This window comes from Serinus canaria, chromosome 5 (assembly GCF_022539315.1).
Source record: "Serinus canaria isolate serCan28SL12 chromosome 5, serCan2020, whole genome shotgun sequence".
Lineage (NCBI taxonomy): Eukaryota > Metazoa > Chordata > Aves > Passeriformes > Fringillidae > Serinus > Serinus canaria.
Window position 1 is genome coordinate 33,871,730 of NC_066319.1, and position 25,870 is coordinate 33,897,599.

The 25,870-nt window shown below is 33.3% G+C and overlaps 1 protein-coding gene across 4 annotated transcripts in view; it reads right to left on the reverse strand.

The window, feature by feature from the left end:
* The window catches only part of NOVA1 (NOVA alternative splicing regulator 1), a 141,625-nt gene that overhangs the window by 72,214 nt on the left and 43,541 nt on the right, over positions 1-25,870 (reverse strand). Inside the window, exons 2-3 of one of the 4 annotated variants that reach the window (XM_050975262.1) lie at positions 14,906-14,990; positions 14,182-14,252 (exon numbers count right to left, since the gene is read on the reverse strand). The exons of 2 other annotated variants lie outside the window; for them this stretch is intronic. The gene's annotated coding sequence lies outside the window, so the exon portion shown is untranslated. The remainder of the gene's footprint in view (positions 1-14,181; positions 14,253-14,905; positions 14,991-25,870) is intronic. One more of the 4 variants, XM_030240490.2, reaches the window with a different exon arrangement.

Here is a 25,870-nt window from a genome sequence, read left to right on the forward strand (position 1 = left end):
TAGACTAGAATAGTGTGATTTGGAGTATAAAGCTTAATTTAGCAAAGTTTCTAAAACTCCCAAACAATTCTCCACACTCTACAGCTCAAAAACAGGTAAAGGAGAATATTTTTAAAAATATCAGAGGAATTTCTATAAAGAAAAGAAAACAAGCCAGTATAACACTAAACATGATACACATATATTGCATTTTACAGGACATTGTGAAGGGTTCATACACAGAGAATCAAAGTATGCAAAACAAAGCAATGGTTAGGTATGAAGGAGGAAACTATTTCAATTATGAACAGAGTATCATTTAACATTTTCATAGAATTGAAGAATAACGTGGCAGCTTTCTTCTTCAGTCTTGAAAAATCTCTTTTGCCCTGACCACATGCTAGTGATTTACACTTTAGAAGTCATAATGTCACCAAAACGAACATGTCTCTTTTTTCAATGGAAAATCCAATTTACCTAGTCAGAAATTACTGAATGTACCAACACAACTCCTATTAGTAGTGATATATAAATAGTAGAGCTATAAATTACACTTATATTATTTTTAGTATTGGAGGGCTTGTGTTTAAAAGATTACAAGCTCTAATGGTTCTTCAGCTTCAGAATCTGATATATGACTTGTCAAGTCATTGGGAAAATTGAAGCACATAGATTTTACTGTGAGAAATAAGCCTAATGTTACCAAGATTGTTATCTCTCCAGTAAAGAGGAGGTCTGGAATTCAGGAGATTACAGTTACCATCACAGTATGACATGGACTGGAAAATTCAGAAGCTGTCACAAGTGGTGTAGTGAGTAATTTGAGGTTCCCCTTAAAGGACAAGCAGACTGAAGACATTCTGCATCGTTTCAGCTGATTTTCAAGGTGCTACAAATTCAGGAAACACACCTGACGCCAGCGTATCCACAATTTGTTCTGACAAAGGACTTGCTCCAGATCATTTTCAACAAAAGATCACTGGAAAAACTGAAATCAGTATGTCTCATTCTTTTCATCTTTAGAGAAACAGCAATAACAACAGAAGATGTAGTGCTATCAATTCTCAAGTCTGGGTGTACATGAAAATAGATTCAGTTTCCTTGAATGGACATTTCTGATAGGCATAAATTACAAAAGTTATTCTAACTAAGTAAAATTTTTATTTTTCTAGAAAATGCTTTAGTGAGTTTTCAAAATCCATTGAAAATCAAAAATGTTACTTGAGGCATAAACCTTGAAAAGGATCCTATGTAGCAGTGAAGAAGATAAATTATATTTAAATCTCTCTGGATGCCAGGTGAGAGCTTAATATCTGTAGGGACAATTTTAATAAACACTAACAGTAGGATTCTCATGGTGGGAAAAAACTCTAAAGAAACAAAAATTAGACTTTAGGTATGCAAATTAATGCTGCAACAACCACTGAAAATGCAACAACAGAATTCTATGAAACAAAAGCTGAAAGGAACTCTAGTAAACTGGCTCTACTCGTGATAGTGCAAAGGTACCAACCACAAAAAGAACCACTCCAAAGACACACAGATGGTAGAAAAAACAGGTCAGATTGGCTATAGAAAAGTTGTTTTGACCAAAATAACCCCAAAGCAATAAACAAACATATAATACTTCCACTGTAAAAAAACCCATTAATGATATGTAACTTAAATTTACAAACATATTCCTTATGTTTTTGATGGGCTCTGGTAAACATTATTATTTGGATTACACTAAAACAAACAAGCATACTGTACATGGAAATGAGATCAGTAAGAATTTTCATACTAACTACCAACTTTCAGACCGACTACCAACCTCTTGAAAGCTCAGGGTACCACATCATCTACAGCAAGTTTAAAGGCTGCAAACGACAGTAATGACCAAGGCAAAATAGAAATGTTCGTGAAATCTGGAAAAATAAATTTCCCAAACTTATCATGGACTTGTTCAGCATATCTGTAATGTTCCTCCAAAAAAAAAAAGAAAAAAAGCCCAGATTTTCTTTAAGTCATGGGAACAGATATGTAAGTAGAGAATGTTTATTTTTTCTAGCATATGTACCACCATAAGTCTGATAACAGAATAAGCATTTATTTAACGACATATATACCTGAGCTATTCCTTCTTCAGAACTGATAAACAGAGATAAAAAAATCTCTAGTAGACAAAATTTGGAAATATCATAGCCTCAACTATGACAATTCTTGGCCATCAAGATCAGCTGGCAAGGACCAACGCTCTCAGTTGCTTAGTTGGTTGTTGTCATTTAAGAGAGCAAGATGGCAAAGAATCACATAAAGGGTTGGCTTGGAAAGGAGTTTAAAGATCATCTAGTTCCAAACGCCCTGCCATGGGCAAGGACACCTTCCACGATGCCCCATCCACCAGGGCCTTGAACACTTCCATGAATGGAGCATCCATCACTTCTCTGGGCAACCTGTGCCAGTGCCTCACCACCTCCACAGAAAATAATTTACTTTTAGTATCAAGCCCGTTCTCCTGCAGTTTGAAAACTTTGCCCCTTGTGCTGTCACTATATGATCTTGTAAAAAGTCCCTTTGCAGCTTTCTTGTAGCCCCATTTAGGCACTGAAAGGCCACAAAAGGGTCACCCTGAGCCTTGTCTTCTCCAGGCTAAACAACCCCAACTCCCTCAGCATTCCCTCACAGGAGAAGCACTCCATCCCTCTGACCATCTCTGCAGCCCTTCTCTGGACTTTATTCAACAAATTTATGTCCTTCTTGTGCTGGGGACCCCAGCCAGGAAGGACAGGATTTTTTAAATTGGCTACTGGAAAAAAAATCCGTTTATTGTCCTGACAGCTGAGGCATGCCATAAATTGTTCAGGGGTGGCTGGCAATGGAACAGAACGCTCTGTCACAGGAAAGACCACAAGCTCCAGGAGCAGAGCCACACAGTTCAGTGCCCAAGGACACACTTGGGAATGCTCAAATTTGCAGACACAGCCCAAGACACAAAGTTTTTCTCCCCATCCCCCCCCTTTCTTTTTTATAACTGGAAAGGGGATTATCTCAGCAGTCCATTAGGATGTTGAGATTCTCAGTGTCATCTTGGTGTTTACATCACTTTCTTTGGAGTCCCTCACACTCAGGTTGTGCCTTTATGCAAAGACATATACAGCCTCAGCTTACAGTTCAGTGGTCTTGACTATTTTAACTCTTTTCTTGGGAACTTTCACTAAGGATAACCATTATTGATCCAAAAGAAAAATGGGAACTCCTCACATTTCAGAACCCTTGATATAATAAGTATTTTTGTTTCCTTTAGGTATTTAAATAAATATACAATTCCATAATAAATTATCCACAGGATCTCCATAATGGATTCCTTCCCTCCCCCATGTTGCCCTTGCATCTTCGTTCTTGGGATCACAGGTTTCCTTTCCCACTTTTGGAATGCCATCTGGTGTGAAAATTAAGACTTCTGAAAGCCATGCTATGAAAAACATAAAATAATCCTATTTAATAATGAATTTGAAGGCAGAGAAAAGCTTTCCTTTCTTTCCAAAATGGCTTTTAAACTGTCCCAATTATGTTTATTACTTTTCATTCTGTTCTTAGGATTGCAATATTTCTTCTCCTGATTGGTATTTGATCCTGTTTAAGTCCAAAGGCTGAGCACATCCTTTGGATATAAGTAATGAAACAGGCATTTTTTGTTGACATGAAAAAAATAGTGATTATTTGCTGTATCTGGAAAAATACTAGCAGATGCATTTTTTTTTAAGAAAGTTGTGGAGCAGAACAAAACAAAAAATTACAGAAAAAAAATCAAATACTTTTGTTAAGCATCAAAATAATGGAAATCAAGATAGAAATTTCTTCCTAAATGAAACTGTAGATACCTCATCCCCTTACAGAAAGCAATTATAATTTTCCTGATTCATACAACCATGACTACTATGGTGTTTCTACACAAAAGACTGGGTTTCCTCTAATACATTAACATGCTGCCCCTACCACCAAACACATTTTCTTACACCACTTCAGGTCATGAATTCTGATTAATTACTACTGCTTTTCAGAAGCAGGACCTTGTTTTAGAAGAGAAACCAACATGCTATGTGCTGTGAAAGCATGAAAAGAGATGGTCTGTTTCTTTTACAGAACAGTAATACCCAAAAAGTCAAATATTTGTAGATAAGAAAAAGTAGAAGCATTAAAGGTTTTTGCACACAGATACCACAGAGAATTGCACATACACAGGAAGAACAAGATCCAAACTAACCTACAAACTGACACTTGGATGCAGGACTAGAAATATAAGTGATAGCAGCTACTTTGAGATGAAGCAGTAATGTTAGCATTAAAGTAGGTGCATTTTTTAGGCCTATTTCTTCAATGCATACACACTAAAAAAAAGAAAAAAGGAAAAAAAATAACATACAGCCACATCTATTATGAACATGACTCAGAGGTCTCTCAGCTTTTACACCCAGGACAACAGGGTCATCCTAATTCATCAGCACAGTCTGAAATGGCAATAAACAAGTACCAACTTTGCAAATATCTAAGAACTCATTTAAGCTGACAGGAAATAAAAGAGAAAAAAACTCAAGGCACATAGTAAAGCAATTGTCCACATTGGCTAGACAGAGTATACAGGCTTTATTAGAAATGACAAGTTTTTGAATTTCCCTGTATTCTCTGTTGCTTTATGTTTAAAATTCTCCTTCCAACAACTTTGTGATATCCCTGCCTTCAGACATTGACAGACATGAATCTTAGGTAGACATCTGATTCTGTAATTTTTCAGCTATTAAAAACAATAGATTTCCATTTATGAATTTTAAATAATATTTCAATACTCCCTATTTTTGGCTTAATCAATGCTCCTTGTGCTTCAGTTGGACTATATTTACAAAGGGAAATATCTGGAGCAGAGTTATAAAAACAATCTTCCCTCCTTATTTGCCAGCTGTTAGACTGCTTTTAGAGTACTGAGTCGAGGTTTGGGTCCTCCAGTACCACAAAAATGTTGATAAACTACAGGAAGTTCATTGGGGTGTCACCAAGGCAGTTCAGGTAAGGAAGTACCTGCCCTTAAGAGGGGAATTTGAGGCACCTTGGTCTCTTTCATCAAGAGTGGAGAACAGGCAATCCTTCCTTCAGAAGGACCCCAAAACAGGTCCTTAATAACTATAAAGTTATAAAGAAGATTAAATTAAGCTCTTTCCAGTGACTTATAGTGGGAGGACATCATTGAAACAAGAGGTTTTAAATAGACTTTAGGAAAAACCTTTTCCACAGGAGGACTCTCTTGCACTAGAAAATGTTGCAGAAAAACTGCACAGTAATATAAAGCCATCAGCAATATTGTCTGTCTGCATAGCTGACCCTACCTGAGGAAAGAATTTGGACCAGAGATCTTCTGATACCCCTCCCAAACTGAATTACTCTATAAATTTGGTTCAGAGTTTTCTTATTGTATTTAATTTTGTTCATGTATTTAGTTTTTGTGTCATCATCTCCACTTTTGCTAAAGGAACTTCAGTGTACTGCAGCAGTCTTTCTTGCCATATTTCTGATAAAACCTCTCCCTCCTCTACAGGGCAAAGGTTTTTCCCTAGCACCTATACAAATGTGATTTGTGAAAGTGAAACTGATTATTACTAGGAACTCAGGCTATCAATCTTCCTTTTTTTAGCTGTGCAAATATAATGTTGAAAGTCATCCAGGAATAATTTTTAATGTTTTGACGTCTCCTGGTTTTCAGATTATTGCTGTGAAGAGGGACTTATATATCAATACAAAGGCATTTAATCAGATGACAAAGATAAAACTCATTGTAGACAAGTGCAAGGTGAATCCTTGAATCTAAGTTACTTTTAAGGCAACAGATTAGAAATAAATTGTCACTTTTTAGATAACAAACCTGGTTGTCAGTGTCAATGAAGTTTTTTTTTTTTAATGTGGAAATACAGTATAAAGAAACATTGGCATAGCAGGTATTAGACAAAATAGAATATTCTAAACTGTGTGCCATTGCCCAAATGCAAAGTTTTATTTTGGCAAATTTGTCATACATACACAATAGTACAAAAAGTAAAAAGCCTTAATACTTAGAAGAATCCAGAAACAAGTTTCAACAAGCTACAGCTACAATAGCATAATAAAAAGGTATAAAAACCATCAGGACTAGAAGCCAAACAAGTTTTCTAATTAGAATTAAAATTAGCAAATAAATCACATGGCTTTAAAAAAAATGGAAAAAAATCAATAAAAATTATATGCAAACAGTAAAATAACAGTAATTGTCTTGCTGGAAAAATGTATTTTAAAAGGTTATTATATTAGCTATACCAGATTCTATAAAAAGAGTATTTACCCTTAGGCACAAAAGAAGTCTTTAATTTTACAGGTTTTATGATGTAATATAAAAGTGTTTATGTACTTTCTTTCAGTATTTAGATTAAAAAATTAAATTTTTAAAGGGAAGTTTACTTTGAAATCATATTTTCTAGACTGTCTCAAGCAGCTTTGGTAGAATAATTAACAGGAAAGATGAGATGATAAAACGAAATACAATATCTATTAAAATGATTTTAGGAAAGACTGCAAGATTACTCAGTCAAAACTTTGAGGGGATTTTGTCAGATTTGAATGGAATCTGCACTGTGGTGGTAACAAGGTAAGAATCATGCAAGACACACTAAAACATGAACCATTTCTGACTGCAGACTTTCCTAGTATGTAGTAGTAACACAGATTAGAAGACAAAGCTGCTCCACAGTGTAGATTTATGGAGAATATGTCATACATCTCTGACTATACATGTTCTAAGTTATTTTCTACATGTTCGAAATTATTTCCTAAAATGTGAATATTCAATGATGTAATGGTAATTACTATCTCCTTTCTAAATAGTTTTCAAAAATGTCCTTTCCAAAAGCTTATTTGGAAACAAAACTGCTACAGAATAAGAAGAAAAGCCCTCGTATGGAAGAATTTGTGAATTAAAGAGGAAAATAACTTAAAATTATTCCATTCTTACAACACAGAAAGATCATGTAGAGTGTTATATGCATATGTAGTCAAAAATCTGGAAAATGGGAGCAGACATCAGTGCTGAAGATTCAGTCAGTTTGATGATGGTTGTTAAGCAATGAAGACATATGCCACAGTGAAGAACCACAGAAGGGTCTCAGAATGAAGTGACTGTGTAAAAGAATATCAAATGCCATTCCATGTACACAAATCTGATGCACAAAGGAGAGAAAGCAATTCTAATTTCACACAGAAAAATAATGGACCCAGAACTGTCCATTATTTCAGCCATTCAAGTGTAAAATTCTGGACTATGATATAAGAAAAAGTTGACTCGGTTTTAACAGCCAAAGAGAAAATCAAATGTTAAGAATTTCTAAGAAAGGAATTTAAACCAGGAAAGGGTGTGAGATGACATATGATGAAACAAATGTGTGTTTGTATGTGGCAACTGTCTTCAACTGTGGTGCCTCCTTTTGCCTCCAGATGAAGCATTACAACTGGAAAAGATCCAGAAGTCACAGTTAAAGCCACAGGCTGCCTTCTAATACGAGGATTAATGCAAGCTTATGCTTCTCAAAATCTGGAAATTACTTGTGTTAAACATCAAGTATCTGCAAAATCATGAAGGCAGGAGAAACAGACTGATTCATCCTCTCTCTAATGCAGGAAGTTTCATGGAGAAAGGTTGAAAAATCAATTAAAGGGGATGGTGGCTCTTTTGCAAGTGCTCATTACTAAGTAGTAGAGTTTCAGCCACCTTTGTACGCTTTCAAAGCACACTTTGTATTTTTCCCTTTCTCACGGCTGGACTTGCAATGGGCATATTTCTGAAGGGGAAAATCTTCAATAACTCATACTGATGCTGAGGACTTTATTCAGAGATTTCAGCAGAACACAATCTGTTTATGTATTCACCTTTCCTGCCACATATGCAATAAATAGAGATATTCAAGTTCAGCACATGGTATGGTCCTTCCTGAATACTGAGCTTTCTTCCTTGGGGAAAGCAAAAATCATTATCCAGCCTGAGTAGGCCATTACTGAAATACAATTTTTATTTTACACATTGTCAGACCTGGTGTTAAAAACATAACTCAACACATGAAGTGTAATTTAAAGGATAATTATTCCAAACATCAGATTTCATTAATCAGAATATGGTCATTGCAAAATTGATCAGGACAGACATTATGTCTTCTAAGTCATTACACAAGAAGATGGAATTGAGGAATCAAGATACATCTCTGTAACAGATGACAGAGGATGTAAAGCATGAGAGCAGAGAACCTGAGTGCCATTCCACTCACACAGGTCAGACAGATCCTCTCTTTTCATTTGGCTAGCAGGAGCTTTTTAAGCTACCCTGAGTTTGAAGGAAGTTCTACATAAGGGAGTTGATTTTAAAATATAGATAAGTTTAATACATGCAGAAAACAAAATAGGATACAATTGTCAGTGAAACAATGAGAATTTTAAAAACTTGATGTTAAGTTAGCAGACAGGCAAACTACACTTGCACAAATATGACTACACAAAACATAATGTGCTGTAACTGCTTGAAGTTAACTAAAAGCAAACATGTAAAAAGGTTTTTAAACTTATTAAATATCCAGATTGATGACTTCAAAGTTAAACATGTGAATGCAAAAGCAAGGGTCTAGAAAAATAGTTACAGTAAATAAATGTTCATATGAAATCCATAAATGACAGTAATTTATACATAAGAATTAGTTTTTCAATATTTATAGCAAGTACACTGCTTTTGAAAGAAAATCTGAATGTTATAACAAAAAAAGTCTGCACAAAGTTGTATAAATGCACTGCTTACAACAACACTTAAAATATTCTATTCTATTTACAGCTACCAATTTACCAAAGTACCAAAAAAGAAAGAAAAGAAAATCAATTGAAGTACACTCAAAACCAACATTTTCATTTTACAAGTGACAGAATTTATAAAATTTTGCATGGAAATACCCATTCCTAGTGGAATTCCTAGTTAAAACAAATCTTTGAGATAACATACAATACTTCACTAAAGGTTAGTAGATTCTTTATTTTCTGTATCTAACAGTTTATGAACCCTTTCTTTTCAGATTCTGTCATCTATACAAAATACACCCATCCAGTGTTACATAATGATAAAAGCATTCCTCTGGTTTATATTAACAATTGTTTACCTTTGTCATCAGGCAGTTTATTTTAGATTTATTCACTGAAAACAATAAACCTTATGTTGCCAACTACTTCAAAAGCATTTTCCCGTAGTTAACTTTCTTATCCACAGATTAATTTTTGTCTTTTCACACACTTCCCCCTATGTTTCTTGATTCATTCTTTATGATCCTGATGCATTAATTTAGCTACAATTAATTTAGCTACCTATAAACTCCATAATCTAAACATGTTCACTTCTGTTAAAAGTCTGACAAAACAAGCACTTGGATGTGATTTTTACAGAATAAACACAATTCTACATAACTGTTTAATTTTTTTTATGCAGCACTGGATGCCATGATCAAGTAAATAAAAAAGATTATGAACTATTCTGTTGCTTCACTAATAGTTACTGTAAAAATCTCAGTTCACAAACATCTGGGAGAAACATTAGTGATTAGATTTTAATTCTAAATTTGTTTACATAACCAATTTTGTAGCGATCAGAAATAGAAATTAAGCTAACTTCAAAAATGGCAATCATTTAAAATGCCATAATTGAAAGTAATTAAATAAGGTTTTACCTAATTAAATAATAATAAGATACTAGGAGGATTTAACAATAGAAAATCTTTATAATTTTTATATATTAAAGCATTTGACAAACTATGGAATTGTTCTTAACCAAGTGACATCTTAATTTTTCAGTTTAAGTTTTAATGCCTGCTTGAGCTACAGTCACAGTGAGACTTCCCAGTGGAGTAAAATCTTCATGTCTACATAGCAAGTATGATTTCTGTGTTCTGGCTCTCTAGCAAGTTATTTGATAAATAGAATTCTTGTTGTCTCTTATTTCAGTCGGTCCTGAAGTAACAGCAAGCTGAGAAACCATCTTAGCCTGGTCCTCCTGAGGAGACTTGCTCAATAAATATCAACAAACTGAGCCTTATTCAAAGCCTTATCAAAGAAATATTGTTCAGAGTATAATTAGTTTAAAAATAAGCACCTTCTATAATTGATAACTTGTGTATGAACACAAATTTGGCAAGGAATTTTTCTTTTTTTGAATGATTGAGTTGTTAAAGTCATACTTGGCTTTCAGGAATGACAAGTAGAAAGCCAACTTCAAAAAACAGAGCCTCTATTGAAACCTGATGAAGTAATTTCACAATGCCACCTGTCAGGATAGTGCTCCTGTAGAACACCAAATATTATGAAGTGGGATGAACAAAGGCATTAGAAAGGAAGAGCTCTTTCAGTTAAACCACAGTGATTGTCAGTTAAACACATATGATTAACATCCCACACTGCCTCATGCCAGATAGACTGTTAGAAAAGTTCTTAAGATACTAAGGTATTATCTAAAAGTAGTATTTTAAAGACAGAATGTTTCTACTGAGACATTTTCATGTGTACTTTCCTCTAATTTCAAGAAAAGTGCTAACTGGTATCAACTAGCAACAATTTCACAGAGTAGACACATTTTATTTAACTCATATTCAAAACATCTGTCCCCTACTGTCCAGGCCTCTTTCTCCTAATGAAAAAGAAAAAAAAAGAAAAAGAAAAAAGAGAGAAATTTTAAAAAGTACCTCTTTTTAATTAAAAGAGGTTAGTTTTAAATTTCAGAATGCATAAAGTTCTGAATTATAGCGCTTATTTTTATTTAATTTTTAAATAGACTTAAGCTTAAGTTACCTGATCTCACATTTAGAATAGATGGTCCTAGTCTTTCATTGCAATCTACTATAATGTGATACACATAGGACAGTTTATTTTTAAATGCAACCTACAATTTAGTTCAATACATATACATATTCATTAAGTCTGATCAATCTAATCAAAGACGTCCTTGAAGGTATTCTCAAGGAAGACATTAAATCAGCATAAAATAACTATTATAAGCCACACAGCAGAAGGAAAAAGAGGTTACCATATATTGAAACACTTCAGCAATACGAAAACACAAAGTTTCTACATTTCTAGAAACTATTCTACATATCATGACCTTGCAAACTAAACTGTAATGTATGAAAATACAAAACAGAAACTATATGTACATACCTGATATTCAGATACAGATTTTTTTCTGCACTAAGCCTGAAGTATTTTGCTAACAGAGGTAGAAATTCCTTCATTATTATGCCCAGTACATTAAATAAATTAAAACCAAAACATTTGAATGTGAGATTTTTTGTCTATTATAGAGAAGAAGATAAGGTATCTGATGTTATGTGCCGAACAGGTATTTTCTTAATTTAATTACATGGCAGTTATTAATGCACATAATTCAAAGTCCACATAGCATAGCTTTCAGAAGAGTAACATACTGCTTGTACATCATCAGCAGCACCTTAGAAAAGTAATAAAATACATCGTGTGCTTCCTGTGCACTTAAACATTCTATTATACAAGCACAGTATAAAATATTTAATTTACATACATCAAGGAATCCTTATTAAATCTTCTATACAATTAGAGTAACAGGAAAAAAATCTGCAAATGGTAAAAAAAGTATTTTTTGTATCAATAATATCATCCTTCAGTTTTAGTGCTGAATTTAAGAACTTTATTCTAGCTTAATGTTGATTTTATAAATAGCTGCTGGTATATCAAGATTCTTTCCTCTTCCCTCTTACTTTCCTCACCACTGAACATCGTGGCAGCAGATACTAATGGAAACATGTTGACCTATGCTCTAGAAGAAAAAGAGATGGAAGAAAGTGTTTAAAGCAGTATAAGAAAAGTATCAGTGTTTAAAGTAAAAGCGAACACATATACATAATGACAGAAACTATTCAGATATTTCAATCCCCTTTTGTTCTTAGGTTTTGTAATTACTCCTTAAAAATCAGGAAAGGGAAAATGGCATTAACTCATAATCCATAAGGTACAGCATATGTCCAGCTACAATCTTTGGTATTTATAACTTGACAATCAAGACAGATTCTATTAAAAGAACTGGAAAGGAATACAAAAGCTCAAATGTTTCTAAGAAGGCTTTCTTCATGCAAGGGATCACACATGATTTGGGGAAATTATTAACAAAAGGTGTGAGTTCAACATGGTAAAATTCCTTCTAGGAAAAGGAATTCAAGTATAGAAAACTGATGAGCAGGGACAACATTTTGCATTTGACAAGATATAGGGTTAGCAAGCAATTAAATTCAAGTGGTGTGATCAGAGAAAGTTTTTAGACAAATGACTATGAAAGTGGCTTTTTGAAGAAATGAAAGTTAAAGACCTAGATAAGATTTTGGTAACCTGCAAAGAAGAACAAGCATTTGAAGATTTTTATAAACAAAGAGCAAAGTTTAGATGCATGCAATCTGAAATGTCATAGACTGGCTATGCAATTTGACAGACAAATTATAGTCTTGAAAAGAAAGGGTATGTTGTCTACAATAACCAAAAATGAGTAAGAAGGAAGGGTCTGGGAAAAGAGCTGGGATCAGTGTTCAAATTACTTATTCAAATTCTAAGTAGAGTATCTATAGGATAACCACAGTCAAGACAAGATGTTCTAGGAATCACAGACAGGAACACTAGATATGTGCATCACCGCGAGAAACAAAAAATACACTCCTGACCAAATCTGTGTGTAAGATCATGTATATCAATGAAGAATATTAGGAAGCAAATCTCTGGCACACAGATTAAAGTGAGATGATGGCAGGCAACCTACCAAATAATGAGATATATGAAGACAAAGTCACAAATGGACAACAGTTTCTTGTAGTTGATCATGACTACAGAGCCGTACTCAGTAATTGAAATGAGTGTGAAAAAATTGTGTACGTATGTAGTTCAGGAAGAACAGGTAAAGGGAGCAAAATAGTAGAGTCATACAAGAGGAAATCACTAACTAATAGAACAAAATCTGGAATGAATGAGTTTCAAAGAAAAGGAAGACACAACTAACTCATATTGGTATATAGCATATACCCATATATGGGTATATGGGATTACTTTGTACAAATGCATTAAAAATGCAGAAAAAAATACAGGCTTATGCTTGCCAAACACAAAATATGCTTTTTCTGGGGATTACAGATACAAGAAAAAAAATGCACTGATATCTTCCATCTGACATTGCATTTATGATTTGGCAGAGAGTTCAACAGAAGTTTATAAAGCTGGCCATAGCTCTTCGTGCTCTTCTTAATTAATGAATTATCTACAAATGCTAACTACCTTAAAAAACCCCCAAAACCAGGAGTATAAAACAGCTCCCTAATTAAAAGTTAATATTTTTTTTACATACATATTTTTTATAAATATATGATGAAAATCTAATATCAATAATTTTTCACACTTTGGATAGTTTTAAAGAATGAGATTGCTATTATATCTGAAAATATGAATTTTCTTAGTGTCGGTCCTGACCTTTGTCAATACCCATCGAAATAAAATTAAAAAAAAATTTTTTGGGCTCTTTGACATTATAAAGTAGAGAAAAAAGAAAAGTACTTTCCTTCAAGCTGCAGCGTTTGGAAAGCAGTCATAAGTTGTAGAAAGGTAGCAAACTCAAGCAAAAGAAAATCAAAATTTTAAAATCTTGTTATAGATAATAATTATAGCCAATTAAAATAAAAAGCCAATTGCCTTTTTTCTTCCCTTTTTTTGTTCCTGTTTTTTTTTTTTTTTCACTGATTTTTCCCCCATCTAATGTGCTGCCTATATTATCGTCAGAAATATTTGTTAGAGTGAAAGCAGCTGAGACTTATTTTTAATTGTTGAATCTCATGTTAGCCATTGAAATGTAGCATCATAAAATAGCAGGCCTTACTAAAAAGGAAAAATAATTTTATTAACAAACCCATAAGCCTTCATATAATGTAAGATGGTAAAATCTATAGTACTAAACTATCACTCTATCAGATGTGCACTAACACTCATGAAAACCTATTTAATCTGCTAAATGTATTTTAATGTGGTTACTGATATGAACAAAAGTGGCATAAAAAAATGAAGAAATTAGACTGTAAACTGTGAAAAACAGAATAGGATGATGTAATATTAGAAGTAATTTCTCACAAGAATCCTGTGCTGAATTAGAGCAACTTTCCAGCGATATGGCATTTCCTTCCTGTGCCACTCCATACTCCCTGAAAATATATAAAACGGAATGGGTTTTACAGTACATGGTGTCACGTTAATGTCAGTTACTCTCTAGGCTTTATGATTCCTTAAGGACATACCACAAAAAAAAAAAAATCTTATTCAACAAGTGAATTTAGTTTATGTACTGCAGACAAACCTGATGCTGGTAAGATATGCACTGGAACAACTGTCTGCAGCTCACCCTGCGCTGAAACACTTTTCAAAAACACCACACTTTTAAGGATCACACTAAAACCAGCATTTTTATTTATTTTTTTTTTAAGATTCAATGAGACTAAAAATGCACCAAAACTTGATTTTAGAGCAACCAAACTTGCAAGTCCATGTAACAAAATTTTGGCCTGGTTTAAAACAATTGGATGCCATTGACTTCAGAAACCTATTTTTCTAGTGAACCACTATGAAAACACTAGAACTGCATTCCACAGACAGTGTTTTAGGAAGCAACCTGCAAACAACTCCAGAGTAAGGAAAAGGTTCTCCTCACTCTTACCTAAAGAGCAAAAAACTGCAAATGTATCCACAGAACACCTAAGAAGAGTTGGCAGAAATTTGAAAAATATATCTAAGGTCCAAATTCAACATTTGAGTATTGCTGTGTACCAATTTGGACTACAGAGACTTTAAGTATCAGTACCTTTACAGGATGGGAATTACAGCTGCCTGACGCACTCTCCTTCCCAGCAGTATCAGCCAAAGCTCACATTTCCAGTCTGTGATATCTGGTAAAAAATTGAATGGAATGCCATGTCACTGCTCTGCAGATTTCTGAAACTGAAGTATCTGCTTTTTTTTTGCCTATGTAATGACTATGAGACGCCATATGCTGGCTTTTCCTTAACAAGCATATCTGATTTGAACTAGTTCCCTCAATTCTAGAAGAGCTAAGGTTTTTTAGGGCTGTATGGACTAATACACTTTGCAGCTCATTTTGAAAACTAGTGAATACCAGAAAAACTCTAATGCTGTGTTCAGTTGTTAGGAAAAAAAAAGCCACCTTTGTTTTTAATATCCTTGGCTAGAGATAAATGAACACTTCTTTAATGTCCAATGCATTCTTGATTTAGATAAATGCTGCCAAAGGCATCTGATTTTTTTCATCTTAATAATTGTTCATCCACTAAAATTAAGTGATATAGAAGATTTATACCAAAGGAAATTAGGAGAAATTAAAACAGAGCTGCCATGGGTGGACCTCAAGGTAAAATTCAATTTCACAATGGAAAATGGTCCTTTAATAGTAGAAGTCCTACAATATATCCTTGACAAATCTAGGAAATAGAAAAAAGAACAACTTTTACTTTTGTATCTATGATCTTGATTCTTATGTAACAATTAAAAACTAAACATATCCTAAAGAATATTTATACTATAAAGCTCATAGACCTTTAACTACGTGCTTTGGAACCTTTGATTTGGTTCAAGTGCTTTTGATTTTAGTTCAGTTTTGTAATATATGGGCACAGAAAAATAAAGTGGTTGTTCAAAACAATGGTAATAAAATTTTGCAGAAAAGCAAAATACAGAAATTTTATTGTTTCAAAGCTAAGTCTTTTGGTTAATGAAGAAAAGCAGTGTATACTTATTGATTACTACATGAACATTCAAATCTTTAAGGAGAAAATTTTAAGAGCTATAGTGTTACAACAGGATTTTTCTTCTCAGTACTAGTTATGTTCCAACTAGACTTACAAATGAAAGCACAGACTTCATTTTAGAGTCTAAACAAATCCAAATAGTTTGAGGATTAAAAAGCAGCAAATAATGTTTTTCAAAAGGGATTCAATTTGGATCACAAATATTTTACACATATATTTGTGCATATATTTTGATTCTGTAAATCTTTTCAAATACGCAATCAGTAACTTCATTAGATTCTTCTTCAAATTTCAAAACATTGCAAGAGATGAAAACTGCCCAGCTATTAGGAAAAAAAAAAAAAAAAATTGAAAGTAAGACAAATTGAGCTAGTCATGAGATAAGGAAAATATTCAGAAAAATAATAATTTTTATATCAAGAAAACAGGTAAAATTCTGTGACTGTTATATATATTTTTAGTAAAGCCTGTAGGTAAAATGAAAACATATAGATTGCTGTATTTACAGGAATGGATCAAATTCTAAGGCTGGAAATTTCTTCCAGGATCAGCTTTTGGACAACAAAAGTGTTGACAAGAAAAAGACCTTCTCAAAATAGAAAACAGCATGCACATTTTCATTTTAGGTATGATGATACATACGTGGTAGATTAGGTTAGGTATGAGTAGATATAAAATATATGCATTTAAGGTATATGGTAACAGCTCGGTATTATGCCCAGGGCCTTCTCTATGTTCAGTTAAAAAAAAATTTGCTAAGATCATAAGTTCCATAATTTTCCTCACCCTTCATCTTAGTTCTTCTGTCAACACACTGAAAACATGTAGTAGTCTAGATTAATGCCAAAATGCTCTTATCTAGACTTCTTCTCTAGAAAATTCAGAATATATTCTAAAATGCAGGTGAAGTTGATGAAGATGGATGTCTATGGCACACTACCCAGGGTCAAGTATTTCACTACATGCATGAAATTGATGTACTATATCAGAAATGGTTACTCATTATAGATGTAATACAAGTACTTTTAAGAAAACATAAACATATTTTAACTGGTTTGAGATCCAAATTCATAGAATAGTTTGGATTAATTAATTTATGAGAGTCAGGAAAGATAGCTGTAAGTATCTGTGGTTGCACCATTTTTCTCACATTTTCTTCAACATTGATGTGGATGTAAATTTAAGATGAAAGTATCAAGGAATGCAAATCTTTCAGTGCATGCATTTTAACATATAAGCACCACTGTACCACAGCTTATCCATTTGGCAAAGAGGAATTAAAACATCTGGGTACTCATTTTTTTTATTCCAAATACAATTAATGCGATCTAGCAGACAACAGGAAAAATATCTCTGTAGAGAAATTACATCTGTTGCTCCAATGAACCAGTTAGAATGCCATAAAAATAATACATTTATATATTCTACGGTAATAATACAATTATTTTCAACTTCTTCCCTGAAACTTCTCCTCTACACATCGATACAAAAAGAAATTGTATTGATGGTCTTAGCTTTTAATAAAATTAATTTTATGCATTAAAAAATTAAAGTAACCTATTTCTTTCATCTTATAAAGGATACATAGAAAAAGATAAATATAATCAAAATTATTATATTACCTAGTAATTTTGGTATATTTTCATATTTCCTACTGTTACACAAAAGAGTGAATGTGCTTTTTGATTATGCACACTGTATTTATAATATACTTTCACATCATAATATATCACAGCACACATCAAATTTAAAAATATTTAAAAGAGGTCATATGATTCAATTTTTATACACTAAACATGGTCTTGCAGAAATGAACATATCTCTATTTTTTTAACTGGCATCAGACACTTTGAAATAGAGGGCTGCTCAGCTGTTTGGAAATATTTATGTAAAATTGAGTAGAAGAGATATGCAGGCTATAGTTCCTTTTATTATTTCACTACTTAAATTTTTATTTTAAGAAAGAATTCAGGGTTGTTTGTACTCTAGTATATGGTATTCAGTGTAAAGGGGAGCAAGAGGCTTTTAAACATTTAAAAAAATATTTCAAACAAAAAAACCCAACAGCAATCCATCCTATATGTTAGGCCACCTTCACAGGTGCACATTTTAAGAAGCCCTGCCTCTAGGAAGAGTCAATATCTCTACTGAGGATTTAAACAACGTGGGCTGCTTTGTTTAATTCTAAAATTCACTCTAAGATTCTGGTCCACCTAGAAAAATTATCAGACAGGGGACATGAACATGCACTGCTCATTCCTTAAGAACATACACTGAACATGAAGAATGGAAGGAAGAATCAGATCAAGAATTAGAAGAAAGCAGCATGATGCTGTGTGTAACTGCTGTTTTGTTAGAGCAGTGTTAAATGATCATTCTCAAAATCATAACCCTAGGTAAAGTAACCTACCAAAACACAACTGACTATACTTTGGTATTCCTGAAGCCATATTTTATTTGAATTCCTTAACATCAACATCGCATTAATGACTTCATATCCAAAGTTTTCTTCCTGAGAGTGAGACTGATTAATTGAAATTAGGTAATTAATAGAATGCAAATATTCACAGTCATGCAGTTCAAGTGCATTCACCTAATTTTTAATAGGAAATGCAGTTCAAGAAGTACAAAAACAAGTGTATTTCAAGCATTTTCTAATCATGCTCATTTTTTTTCTGTTTGGTTTGTACTTCAGTAATAAAGAAGAAGAGTTGTGCACTATTTCCTGTTTCTCAGCTAATAAAACTGAAACAGAAGACAACAATTTATAGAAGACAAGGCCCACATAGAGTACAAATTATTCAGTCTGACAGCTCTTACACATGTGAACAGAAAAAAGAGAGAAAATCTATTGTAAAGTTATTTGCAGCACTTCATTTCCCCACAACCAAAATGTAACCATATAGAAAATGATTCACTTTGTGAATACCAATGTAAATTACAATGATGCAAGTGTAAAAGCATTCCAAATCTTGCACAGAAATTCCTACTTTTATATATACAAACACACCCGTATGTGTGCAACTTCATATGCTCTTGGAAAGGCAGTACAGTAAACCTTTTAAACTAAATTGTCTTGGACAATTATCTTTCATTACAAAATTAAATCATTTGTATTGTACAAATAAGTAAAACTGAATTAGACAATTCAGTTATCTTTGGTCAAAAGCAGAAACTTGTACAGTAGAAGGGAATCTTCAAACACCTGCTGTGTTTTGAAAGCAAAAAGTTCCACGAAAAACAAAAAACAACTAACCTATTCTTCCAGAATCCAAGATGCATTACCAGCATGCTTATTTGCAATCCACCTTTGAAAAAAAGCCTATGACTTGGCAATAATTTATTTAAAAGGCAGTTTTATTTTATCACCCCATGTAAGAAGGGATCCTAATTAAAACAAGGCACAATACAGAACTAGATTTATAATAGTATTGCAGAAATGTGTTTTTAAAGATATATTCACAGCAATTTCCCTTTTACTCCTACACTGCTTGTCAGTTTTCTGCATTGAGTTGGAAATACTAGTGATTATATATTTTTACATTTTTTATCACTAGACTATATACTGAAAATCTGGGAGGAAGCAAACACTAACACCCTTATTCTCCTCCACAGAAATACATTCTAAACACTGGCAAATGAGACATTCAGCTGGAGACTGAAACTAAAACAAACGTTGCTTTTTAGTTCTACTGCAACATGCTAGTCATATAACAGATGCTTTTCACAATAAGAAGGAATTATATTTCAGTTTAGAAAAGTATTCCAATAACAAAATCAAGAACCAATGTGCATCTGTAACGTAGCTATCATATGTTTACACAAGAGACAACTTTGCAATATTTAATACCTCTATTCATTGTTAGACCACAAAGCTTTCATCTCCTGCTTTGGCACAGAACAAGACTACACTCAGTAATGTATTTCAGAGAGAGAAAGTATATGCACAGTACATAACAAAGTCAGATAATAAACCCAAGCCTAACTGAAGCAGGTGCAACCATAAAGTAAATAGAGAAGCTGCCCACTATAGAGTAGAGTTGCTGCCTAGCCCCAAATCCAGTCTGAGATACAAATTGTCAGGGTGGTAAGAGTAAGACCTTTGAGACTTCATAAGGAAATCCTTGTGTAAGTCAGGGCTCAATGGCACAGTCTTCCTCTGATGCACCAACAGTACTGTCTGTGAAAGAAACTATCTGTCAAAGTACGTGTGAAGTACTTCATCCCTCTTAAATTCACAACTAAGATTAAAAGATATCTATAAAAATTTAACAAATCAGAGCTAGAACTCCATAGTTTACCTCTGATTTTGCTTTTTTTTTTATTCTATAACTACACTGCACATACATGACAATATAGCTGAAAGCTTTGAGAGTTCTTGATCTTCTATTATTTCTATTAGTCACAAAACAAGGCCAAATTCCGTTGACTAAAACTAAATTCAATATTCCATTACATTGTACATTTGATTCATCAGTCTGTCATTAGTAGATAAAACTGATCATGTTGGAGTTCAAGCTGAAGTGGTTCATATTTCAAATGCTGTGAAGATTTAATTATCACATATTATTTAATGTTATCTAAAATTCTTCCTTGCAACTGAAAACTACTCATATCTTAATAGGTTTATGTGGCATTTAAATAACTTTCCAATTATTATAATTCGGTACCCTTGTACAATATCCAACTGCTTGTTATTGACTTGAACAGCCATGGTAAAGCTCAAGTACCAAACCACCAATTGCTTATTTGAGACTGAATGCTCACACAACCCACAAGATGTCATTCCTGTCTAGATTCAAGGGCATTATCCCATTATGTAGAATGGAAAAATTTAGAATATCTTTAACCATTAACAATACTTGTCAAGAAAAGCATGGAGTTCTTTACATCTCTAGGTTACAAAGAGTGAGTAATTGTAAAGAATGACTCAGAGATGGACTGCTAAGTGTATCAGCCAATGATTATACCTAAGATAATTACCTTTTCACAGAGGTTATTAAAGAAAACTAGAGTCGATCATTAAGTACTCTATTACAACCCTCTGAAGGACAACCTTGTCAATATTTAATTCCAGAAATAAAAACAAAGCATTTTGAAGGAGCCTTTTCATTTGTTAGCAACAATAATTGCTGATTTTGAATTTAAAAAAAATCAGTTTCTCAGAAAAAAAATATACCTGTAAAACAGATTTTGTTTTGCAACACTGAACTAATTTTTAAGTCAAGAAGAAAATTAAAATTTAATTACACATGATTTTGAAGACACAGATATTGTATTAATTGACATACTCCCAAGGTACAAAAGTGCTTATAAAAGTCCCCACACAAGTGCTTCAAAAAAACCTTTTTCAATTGCTAGACAGATATCATTGAAAGTGGCCTTTTTTTTAACATAACTTTTTGTAACACAGCTTGAAATCATGCCAGACCTTCTCTTTCTGCAATACATAAAAAAGCAACATATAAACACTTTGAAAGAGGAAAGCGTACTGCAGACGAGCTTTATCACACCTACTGATAGTTCAGAAGGAAAAAACATTCATATGAAATCATATTGGAAATATTTCTCATTTAGACTAAAGACAAGCAGAAGTTAATTGTACTGTGAAAGTTTTTTTAATAATTGTTGCTATGTGGCTCTACCCAGTGCACCACATACCCAATGTTCCACACTGTGAAATACAAACACTGTCTTTCTTCCAAAACAAGAAAATTAAAGAATTTCATTTTTTTTGAGATAATGAAGCTTCACTGGAGAAAAGACATCCTCTGTTCTATACAAGGAGTCACTAGTTTTAACAAATTAAATGCAAACTTTGTGCAAGTGACGCATGCATGGACACCCCAGTTAAAGGACAGGAACATTTGCATGTGGGAAGACTTAAAAACAAATATAAAATTCTCAAAGCTCCTGCTTGCACCTCTAAATTCACACCACACACTCACAGAGCATTTCACACACTTAAACCCATCGTACTTGTTACTGCAATTTACTAAATCTAGGTACCAAGAGATTCTTTTCACTAGGAAATGCAGAAGCCTATCTTTTAACAAATGCAAGTAGCTAGAGGCATTTATCCTGATGACACAGCTCTCTAACCTGACTTTACACCTTATAAAGAGCCAAACTGAAGGCCACTGGCCTGGTACCCAACCCTTTTGAAATGGTTTTAAGCTGCACATCTCTCTAGTAGTACCTTTCTCCCCACAAGTGTCAAGCATTCGTCCAAGTGTGGCAGACAAAATAAAGGCTCCTGAAAAAATTCCCACACAATTCACTCTTCCTAACTACACATCACAGGCTCAAAGCTAAAATAAACCAGACTTGACTTGTATAGACATATTTGGATTAAAAGAAATGCAGCAAAACTTAGTTTTATTTGCTTGTTTGGCTTTTTTTCCTTTCATGAGTTGAGTAAATAGTCCATAATAACTCAACAGAAAAGAGCTGTAAGTCCTGAAAGAAGTTAAGATAGTAAAAAACAAAATGCAAATGTCACATATCACAATATTTTAGTATTTAAAAACTTAAGATAGTTCATTTTAAAACAAATAAATCTACATTACTTCCTTAGTTACTCCAGAAGCAGAAGGTATTTAGGCTGTTTTTGATAGCCTCAGGTGATAATTTCAGATTGTTTTTATATGGGATTAAATGACTGCAGCAAGATCCAAGGCAACAGTAACAACTACTGGGTAAAAATTATTCTAGATAGTACAAGAGAACTTACAGGAAATGGATCAAGCACAAGTTTCATGGTTTAGCCCAGATAAACATAGATAAAATTTTAAAATTAAGAGACAGAAATCCTATTTATTATCAGACTACCATGTTATATTAAAATAAGCTTATTCCAACTCACATTTTCATTTCTGTAAATATTAGAGCCAGTCAGTGAAGCAATTTAGCTCAAAATATGTGATGATTTAAACATCTAAATCAAATATTTTCCCTGAAAGGCCAAAGGTGGAAAGATAAGATGGAGTGATATGTCTAGACAAAAATGCTAGCATTTATTGTTTCAATCATTTTCCAAAAATGAGATAAATGCATTTAATATTAAGGCCTTTAGTATTAACATACATTTTAACATGGCTTTACTGCACTAGCTAATCACAGAGCTTCCAAACAGAGATCATTAACATATTGCTATCAAATCAAAATTATTTCTCAGAAATTATGACTGGACAAGGCAAAGTGAAGTGTACCTTCAACATACCAAAGATTTAAGAGACAAAAGCAGAATGAGTCAGCCAAAGAAGGCAGGACCTGTTACAACCCCTGTCACCACTTCAGAATCTGCACAGAAAACACAGATCGCTTCAGAAGGACAGACGGACAAGGGGCAGTGTGTGGGGAGGGAATGCAGAAGAGAGCTACTCTACAAAATCATCACTAATGTATCTTCCTCTTCCTGCAGAGATATTAGAAATGATCTTGCACAGGTCTTTTATAGCTATCCTGATCTATGAAAAAGCAGCACCACTGTCAGAGCGACCTTAGCTGTAGGAAGATTTCATCACTGTCTTTATGCTTTGATTTTCTACATTTTCCTCCAGCCATCTCACAAAACAGTAGCATCTAATCAACAATGGGTATTAATACAATATTAATATTGCTAGAACAACTTTTGTATTTAATTCTCGACCTCTAAAGGAAACAAATTATTTTCCTGTTTTAATCTGTGAATTAGTTTCTGAAAGTCTCCAGTGGGATTCAACAGCAAGTTTCTTCAAATAGCTTTGTACCTATAGTCCATTCAATTTATAAATAAGCATATAGCACCTTCCTCAGAGGATTCAAACTTTTAACCTAATTTTTGAAGTGATCTGTTACTATGCAGACAGTAAGAGGGCTTTGGACCATTTAGTTGCTAGACTGGATTGGATACAATTCATTCTGCTGAATACTGTTCAGAGTACAGTTTGGATGCATGATTTAACTAAAAAATTACTTTTAGTATCATGACTTGTCCTGCATCATCTTGGTTTTGTAAATTAATTTTCAGAATGGAAACTGATGCAATAGTTCTGTCCTCATTGCCAAGCAAGATTATCAATTATCTTGAAAGTATGAACCAATAAGATCCTAGGTTTTTTAATTACTGAAGACCTCTTTTAGAGGTGTATCTACAGAGCAGTACAAGCTATCTATTGGGAATGAAAATTGCACTAACCTGTGCTTTTGTACATACTAAATTTGCATATTTTACCCCAAAATACAAAGCAAATGTGTAAGAAAACTTCATGTGATAGTTTAAAGATTCATGGTCCTCCTATGTCTGTGTATCATTTAAAAATGGGAAAAGAGGTAAAACAAATATTTTACCTTTTTATTGGAGTCTGTCATTGCTAAATGTGTCATTATATGCTAATGTTTATAGTGTTGAAAAATTATTGACTATTTGTGGAAAAAATATTAACATAAGTTCATAAAATGAGCCACTACAACAGAAAGATTTATGTATCAAATGAAAGCTATGGTCATATCTGATCAATATATTAAATCCAACTCTAAATCCAAACTGTGTGCATCTTTGTGTACATGAAAGAGAATGCAAGACAAAGCACATGCACCTGTATCTAAAAAGAACATTATGAAAGGCTGCTTACTGGAAAGAGTTGGATAAGTGTAAAGGAAAAGGTATATTTTCAATAATTATTCAAAGTGTAAAACTCTAAACACAGCACGCTACTGCTTGAAACTACACAAATATACATAACAGTCCTCTGTGAAATCAAACTAAAATTCCCAGCAAATGCATGATGATCTTTTCTCATTGTTTTCATATAAGCATTTTCCATGCTGCTTATACAGAAGATATTTAATTAATATGGCACCTAAATAGATGAATCCAATGATCTTGCACCCTGTGCAGTGTCAAACCTAGCAACAAAGACAAACCAATAGGTACAAGATATCATTCAAGTGACTTTTCATATACAATGGACATCTTCTGACTTGCAACATATTTCTTGAAGTCATCAATAAAATACCATGACTATCCTCTATCCTACATTGCTTCCATAAAATCAGGGTGTCAATCCACTGTCTCCTCTCACTAGGAGACAGATTTCAAGATTTTGAACATGGGGTGTGGGGAGAGTATGAGGGGAGAGACTCTTGCTCTTAGTCATATTTATTCCCACATACAAGTCATATTATCTGGAAAAAAAAAAATCCCAACACATTATGTAAGGCTTTATGTTTGAGTATTTTTTTATCTTATTAGCGACATAATGACCATAATTACCTAATAAAATCCCAAACATCAACATTAGAGCTGTCATTGCTTTATTGATGCTGAAGTGCATACTCAGTGCAAGATAATAGTACTACAAATGTAAGAATCTGGCTCCTACTAAAAGCACATGTAAGGTTTTCATTAGTCAAACAAGGATGGGTTATAAATGCAGTTGTGTAAAAGCAGTTATCTTAATGAAACCAAAAATATCAGATAAAAAGCACGAAAAATTCAATTGCATGAACCCTACAAACAAGGTAAGCTAGAGCATATGTTAAAAAATGATAGAAGGTTTTTAAAATGGAACTTATCTGTGGTAAGTATTTAAGCAAAATTAACATCAAATGCATAAGATATAAAATAACTTCAATATTTATTTACAACTTCAGGCCATTGTTTTTACAGAAAAATACATTATTTTTGGTATGTGAAGGGTTCTTTTGAAAGGGAATTATATTAATTAACTGATTTTTTTAATCTTGAGTCTTTACACTTCCCTGCTCATATTCAAATATTAAAAAAATGTGCAACTGATGCAAGTTCAATAGCAAATAAAAACTCTCAGTGCCTAAAGTGCTATGGAGCTTAACTCCTTAAAAGTGTCTTACAAATTATTCTCTAATTTTAGGATTTGATGAATAGTTTACAGAAAGGAACTAAAAATATGGCAATGTGAAAAGGCAGGGTTGCCAGGTCTTTCATGGTCCCAGAAAATGTAGAAGTTGGCAGGATCACCTCAGCTCCACTGTGCTCCTGA